Source organism: Gekko japonicus, unplaced genomic scaffold (assembly GCF_001447785.1).
Source record: "Gekko japonicus isolate JY-2015 unplaced genomic scaffold, Gekko_japonicus_V1.1 scaffold5594, whole genome shotgun sequence".
Lineage (NCBI taxonomy): Eukaryota > Metazoa > Chordata > Lepidosauria > Squamata > Gekkonidae > Gekko > Gekko japonicus.
The window spans coordinates 1,348-9,026 of record NW_015176607.1 but is presented as its reverse complement, the minus strand read 5'-3'; positions in this window follow the sequence as shown (position 1 = coordinate 9,026).

The window sequence follows — 7,679 nt, the reverse complement described above, 5'->3', positions numbered from 1 at the left end:
GTTCTGGTGCTGACGTAAGAGTAGCAGTTCTCTTACAAAGGAATTTCAGAGGGAGATTAAAGAGCAAGATTCCAGTAGCACCTTAAAGACTAACAAACTTTGTGGTAGGGTAGGAGCTTTCAAGAGTTGGGCTGTAAGGAAGGCCGAGCACTGAAGAATAGATTCTTTTGAGCTATGGTGCTGGAGAAGACTCTTGAGAGTCTCTTGGACTGCCAGGAGATCGAATCAGTCCTAAAAGAAATCAACCCTGAGTCCTGACTACTGTTCCCTGGAAGGCCAGAGACTGACGCTGAAGCTCAAACACTTTGGCCACCCAATGAGAAGGGAGCAATCACTGGAGAAGACCCTGATGCTGGGAAAGACTGAAGGTCAAAGAAGACGGGGACAGCAAAGGACGAGATGGTCAGACAGTGTCATCAAGGCAACAAACACGAAATTAAGCAAACTCCGGAGCACGACGGAAGACAGAAGGGCCTGGCATGATGTGGTCCAGGGGGTTGCGAAGAGTCGGACTCGACTGTGTGACTGAACAACAACAGATGAGCTTTCGTGAGTTACTGCTCACATCTTCAGATATCTGAAGAAGTGAGTAGTGACTCATGGAAGCTCCTACCCTACCACAAATTTTGTTCATCTTGAAGGAGCTCCTGGACCCCTTGCTCTTTTCTACTGCTACAGACAGACAAACACAGCCGCCTTTCTTGATCCATCTCCAAAGGGACATTAGACAGGGAGACTGCTGAATTGCAGCTGATAATGAAACTCAAGGCAATGCATCCTGAATCCTATCTTATTACCAGTGGTGATTTCTCCATGCCTACTACCCCTCTGGAGCTGCGGTGGCTCAAGTGGTTAAGACGCTGAACTGCAGGCTGTGGAAGGTCGGTAGTTCAGCAGTTCGAGACCCGAGCACGCTGCATGACGGAGTGAGCTCCCGTCTCTAGTTCCAGCTCCTGCCAACCTAGCAGTTCGAAAGCAAGAAATTGCAAGTAGATAAATAGGTACCACTTCAGTGGGGAGGTAACAGCGTTCCGTGCGCCTTGGTGTTTAGCCACATGACCACGGCAACGTCTTTGGACAGCGCTGGCTCTTCGGCTTTGAAACGGAGATGAGCACCGCAACCCTAGAGTCGGATTCGACTGGCTTTCGAGCAAGGGAGCCTTTGCCTTTACTACCCCTCTGCACATCACACCTAATCCCATCACACCTGCTATTGTCATTTGCCTGTTGTTGTAATTTGGCATCTGAAGTCACTCCACTCTCCAAGATATAAGGACGGATGGACTCACATTCTAGCTGTATCTGAGGAAGTGAGCAGTGACTCATGGAAGCTCCTACCGTGCCATAAATTTCGTTAGTCTCTTGCCCTTTTCTACTGCTACAGATAAACCAGGAATGGTTAGCAGAGTTCCCTTTAAGCTGAGTGAGTGTGAGCTGGCTCACAGTTTTTTAACCTCCGGCTCACATATTTTTGCCTTCAGTCAGGAAGGATGGCTCCAGAGCCAACCAGTTTATGCAGTAGCTAAATCACTCGCTCACAACTTTAATGCCAGTAGCTCACCAAGTAGAATTTTTGCTCACAAGCTTAAAGGGAGCATTGGTCCAGACCTCTATTCCCCCTAAACTGAGTTAGTGTGAGCTAGCTCACACTTTTTTTTAGCCTCTGGCTCACCCATTTTTGTCTCCGCTCAGGAAGGAGGGCTCCAGAGCCAACCAATTCATGCAGCAGCCACATCGCTCGCTCACAACTTTAATGCCAGGAGCTCACCAAGTAGAATTTTTGCTCACAGGACTCCACAGCTTAGAGGGAGCGTTGATGGTTAGTGTCATAAAACTGACTGGCAGATGTTAGTTCCTCGTCTGAAGTGTCCCTTTGTGCCACTGGTTTGTTGAACTTCCCGAACTTCAAACTGCTTGGCTTCAACCATGCATATTATTAAAGAACCGCACAGCCCTTTCCTTGTCCTTCCTTTCTTTCCTCTCCCATACCTATTCAATATGCACGCACAGCTCACCGGCAGGGCTCACTGAGGAAACCTGCTCTATGTTTGACGTCCTGCTGGCTTGTGTGTTTTGAAACAGGGGGAAGGATCATTTGTACTTCCGAGATAACAGCGAGCACATCAGAGATGCCTTCGTTCCAGGGCAGGAGGGTTCCTTGAGCGTGACGGCTCCCAAGCAAAAAGTCCTGCTCCCCACCAACTCTGATCACGTTCTTTCCCGGAACAACCCAGCCTCAAAAGACCTCCTTTCAGGTATACAGATTTTCAGACTTCCGACGTAAGGTGGCCCTGTGAATCAATGACCGCCAGAATATCCTCTCGTGTTTTTTTTTTTTGTTTTTTTATAAAGAATTTTATTGGCTTTTTTTTTTGAAAGAGGTAAAGAGAAAAGAAGGGAAAAGAAAAGTTACAGAGATCTATAAAGAGAGTCCAATTTAACATTCTGCATGCAAATCTCATGAAAGCCTATTGCCATCATTCTTATTGGTCTTCATTTATTCTTAGTTTCTCAGTACTTGTGTCTTAACAGGTTGTAAAAGGCCCTCCACGGTCCCATAAATTCTTCTTCCATTTCTCCTTTTAATATATTTGTCAATTTGTCAATTTTGGCACAATCCATAATTTTCATTATTAACTCATAAACCAGTTTGGTGTAGTGGTTAAGTGTGCGAACTCTAATCTGGGAGAACCGGGTTTGATTCCCCACTCCTCCACTTGCACCTGGCTGGATGACCTTGGGCAAGCCATAGTTCTGATAAGAGCTGTCCTTGGAAAAGAGCCGTTTCTGTCAGAGCTCTCTCAGCCCCACCCACCTCTCAGGGTGTCTGTTGTGGGGAGGGGAAGGGAAAGGAGTTTGTAAGCTGCTCTGAGACACCTTTCGGTAGTGAAGGGCGGAGTATAAATCCAATCTCCTCCTCCTCCTCCTCCTTCATCGGATTGTGAAAACCACTAGCTTGTCCTGCTTCGAGACATAATGCAAGAGTGACTTGCCTCTGAGAATGTTCTGGCAAACCTTCTGTGCGTCTGTTTGTGTGTTTGCACGGGGAGAAATCCTGAGGCTTACTCCTTTTGCACCCTTCCTTCAAGCCCTCTTGGATCAAGGCAACAAGCTTCGGAACGCCATGGTTGCATCCGCGATGAAATCCACTCCCGACGCCGGCCTAGAATTGTATGAGACTCACCCTTCCACGAAGCGAGACGATCCCCGAGCGGCAGGAATGTGAGTTTGGGTGGGTAGATGGTTATTACTCACGGCATGAGGTTTGGGGTGGTCAGTATCCGGAGCCCCGAGAATTGTGAATGGAGTGAGGTCAGGGGATGCAGTGCCCTGTGAAAAGCTGCTCTTGAGGGTCAGGTGACCCTTCAGTGTTTCTGTCCAGTTCCTCCTGCAGTCCCCCCCCCCTTCCCATTACATTCCCATGCTTGTTTCAGGGGACACTGTAATAAGACTGGGAAGATATCCATTCCATGAAGGGTGTGTGTGTTTTGTTTTAATGGTTCTAAATTTGGTTTCTGTCATGTGGGTTTGAACCGTTAGCCATCTCGGTGGTCCTTGGTAAAGGCACAGATCGAGATGGGTAGCCATGTTAGTACATCCGTAACAGTAGAAAAGAGCAAGAGTCCAGGAGCACGTTCAGGACTAACAAAATTGGTGGCAGGGGAGGCGCTTTCGTGAGTCACGGCTCACTTCTTCAGATGCCGCTAGAATGAGAGTCCATCTGTCCTTATATCACAAGGTAGATGGATTCCCATTCTGTACGGCTGAATGTGGTTCCTTCCGTGGAGATGGATCAAGATGAGTAGCCATGTGAGTCTGTCTGTAGCAGTAGAAAAGAGCAAGAGTCCCAGAGCACCACAACATTTGTGGCAGGGTAGAAGCTTTCATGAGCCACTGCTCACTTCTTCAGATACAGCAAGAGTGTGAGTCCATCTATCTTTATAATAGGAGAGTAGAGTGATTTTCAGATGCCAAATGACAACAGCAGGTGAATGACAATAGCAGTTGTGATTGGATTAGGTGTAATATCCAGAGGGATAGCAGGTGTGGAAATATCAGCCTTGGTAATGAGACAGCAAACTCGATTCAGTCCAGGAGAGGAGAATGGTGTAAGACACTTTGGGTCCCCATTGGGGAGATAGATCAAGATGTGTTGCCATGTGAGTCTGTCTGTAGCAGCAGAAAAGAGCCAGAGTCCAGGAGCACCTGAAAGGCTAACAAGATTTGTGGCAGGGGAGGAGCTTTTGTGAGTCACTGCTCACTTCTTCAGATACGGCTCGAGTGTGAGTCCCACCTGTCCTATCACAAGGGCAATGGGTTTCCCATTCTGTGCGGCTAAATGTGGTGCCTTCCAGGGAGACAGATCAAGATGGGTTGCCATGTGAGTCTGTCTGTAGCAGTAGAAAAGAGCAAGAGTCCCGAAGCATCTTCAAGACTAACGAAATCTGTGGCAGGGGAGGAGCTTTCGTGAGTCCCGGCTCACTTCTTCAGATACGGCTCGAGGGTGAGTCCCACCTGTCCTATCACAAGGGCAATGGGTTTCCCATTCTGTGCGGCTAAATGTGGTGCCTTCCAGGGAGACAGATCAAGATGGGTTGCCATGTGAGTCTGTCTGTAGCAGTAGAAAAGAGCAAGAGTCCCGGAGCATCTTCAGGACTAACGAAATCTGTGGCAGGGGAGGAGCTTTCGTGAGTCCCGGCTCACTTCTTCAGATACCTCCAGGTATCTGAAGATGTCAGCGGTGTCTCATGAAAGCTCTTACTCTGCCACAGATTTTGTTAGTGTTTAAGGTGCTCCTGGACTCTTGCTCTTTCCTACTTGTAAGGGCAGGAAGGCGAGATACAAATGGTGTAAATGACTAAATGTCATGAACTCACTCTTACCCATTTCGCTTTGGGCAAGCACCCTGGCTTGGAACAGCTGAGAGATTTTAGGGTAGTGCTGTGACCTGAAACCAGGAACGCTGATATAATTCACTGGATCAACTTCTGTCCGCATAGCAATATGCAAGCTATGAAGTAGATATTCTGCATCTAACATTGGTAAAATGCAAGAGTACACACACATGCATAGAAAGGGAGTTAAATGCTCTCTCTGTGTGTATACACACACTTAGAAGAAGAAGAAGAGAGATTGGATTTATACCCTGCCCTTCACTCGGAGTCTCAGAGCAGCTTACAAACTCCTTTTCCTTCCCTTCCTCACAACAGACACCCTGTGAGGGAGGCGGAGCTGAGAGAGCTCTGACAGAAACTGCTCTTTTTCAAGAACAGCTCTGACAGAACTATGGCTTGCCCAAAGTCATCCAGCAGCTGCAAGTGGAGGAGTGGGGAATCAAACCCGGCTCTCCCAGATTAGAGTCTGCGCACTTAACCACTACACCAAACTGACTCACACGTATGAAATGAAGACAGAGAGATCGTTTTGCCGAGTGGAGTCCTCGGGTTATTACAGTGCTCTGCAATCACATTTCCTTATAGAAAATTTTCAGAAATCTTCTTCAAGTGACCAAAACCAAAAGCCAGTTGCATATTGATGTGTCTGCGCCGTTACGCGAATTTCGTTTGGGAACGCAGATGTTTCAAAATAAGCCGATTAGTGAACACAAACGCATGAAGCTGCCTTATACTGAATCAGACTTATACACAATATACCAAGTATGTGACTTTAAGGAACCAGTACAAAACTAATGACTACAGTTTATTAATCCAGATAAGCATGGTTTGTAAGATAATAACCAGTAATAAATCAGACCATTGGTCCAGCAAAGTCAGTATTGTCTACGCAGACCGGTAGCGGCTTTCCAAGGTCTTAGGCGGAGGTCTTTCACATCACCTCCTACCGAATCCTTAACTAGAGATGCCTGGGATTGAACCTGGGACCTTCTGCATGCCAAGCAGATGCTCTGCCACTGAGCCACAGCCCCCCACCATAGTTCTCCAGGGTCTCAGGCTGAGGTCTTTCCCATCATCTCCTGCCTGGTCCTTTTAACTGGAGATGCCGGGGATTGAACCCGGGACCTTCTGCATGCAAAACAGAGGCTCTGCCACTGAGCCACTGCCTCTCCCACAAATCCCTCCTATTGTACCAGTCTGTTCTGATTCTTGACCCACTCTGTGATCCCATCGTCTGAATTTTTAAAAAACAAACATATCTGAATGTCACTGGTTCCTCTAATTTTTTCTGCCTACTGAGTGGAGCAGTTCCTATCCCGAGCCAAATATTACTGCTATAATCTTAACATGGGCAATAGGCAGTACAACACCCTGTGCGGCTCCAGACGGCTGCTAAGCGATACTTCCTGTGTTAATGAGCGGCTGCTCACGCACACAGCTTAGAGGGAATGCTGCAAGTGAGCGTATATCTCTGGAATAGTTTGTTTCCTGTTTAAATGCCAAAAAGCGGAGCCATCATAATTGTGCTTGATGACCTGATTCGGTCCTCCTTCCCCTGTCCCCAGGAATCTGAAAAACCTGAATTCCATCCTCCTATCTTTGGGCGAGGATCCTCTCCAGCCGCCGGCCGACCACACAGAATTCGATTTGCATGCTGAAAACCAAGCCATCCAGCTCCTGTTGGGCAGGTAAGCTGTGAAACGTCTGCCCGTCGAGCACATTTTTATTCTGCTCTTTCTCCAAGGAGCGCAAGGCGGCATAGGTGATTCCCTGCTACTCTGTTCCCCACAACGACCTTGCGAGGGAGATTAAGCTGAGAGACAGAGTGACTGGCCCAAGGTCACCCAGCTGGATCATTGGCAGAATGTCTCAGCTTTCATCTCCCAGGTCTTAGTCTGACATTTGGACCACCACACCAGTGGCTCCCTGCCTTTTTGGTATGGTAACCCACATGTCCATATCGACTTGGTATGGAGACCCATCCAGGGCTGGCTCAAGGTTTTGGCACCTTAGGCAAACTATTCTCTTGGCAGCCATGTAGAATCATAGGATGGGAAGGGATCTCCAGGGTCATCTAGTCCAACCCCCCTGCACAATGCAGGAAATTGACAAATACCTTCTACCCCTCAGACCCCCAGTGACCCATGCCCAAAAGATGGCAAAAAACCTCCAGGATCCCCGGCCAAACTGGCCTGGGGGAAAACTGCTTCCTGACCCCAAAGTGGCGATCGGCATTTCCCTGGGCATGTAACAAACGGCCACGAGCACTAAGCACTGAGGCAACCCTTCCTGCCCTCCCTCTTAGGATCTGCCTAAGTTCACAGAATCAGCATTGCAGTCAGAATGGCCATCTAGCCTCTGTTTGGAAACCTCCAAAGCAGGAGAGCCCACCACCTCCCAAGGAAGCCTGTTCTACTGAGGAACTGCTCTAACTGTGAAGGGTGGGGTATAAATCCAATCGCTTCTCTCCTATTAATGATAGAACATTGTGGAAGCAATTCATAGGGACCCCATAAGTTGGTGCCCCCCCCCCCCCAGCACCAAGAATACAGAGCATCCCTTGCCCCAGACTGAGAGTTCCTATCTATACCTTGTGGCTAATAGCCACTGATGGACCTCTGCTCTGTATGTTTATCCATAAGAACATAAGAGAAGCCAATGTTGGATCAGGCCAATGGCCCATCAACACACTGGGTCACACAGTGGCCAAAAATACTAGGTGCCATCAGGAGGTCCAGCAGTAGGGCCAGGATACTAGAAGCCCTCCCACTGTTGCCCCCCCCC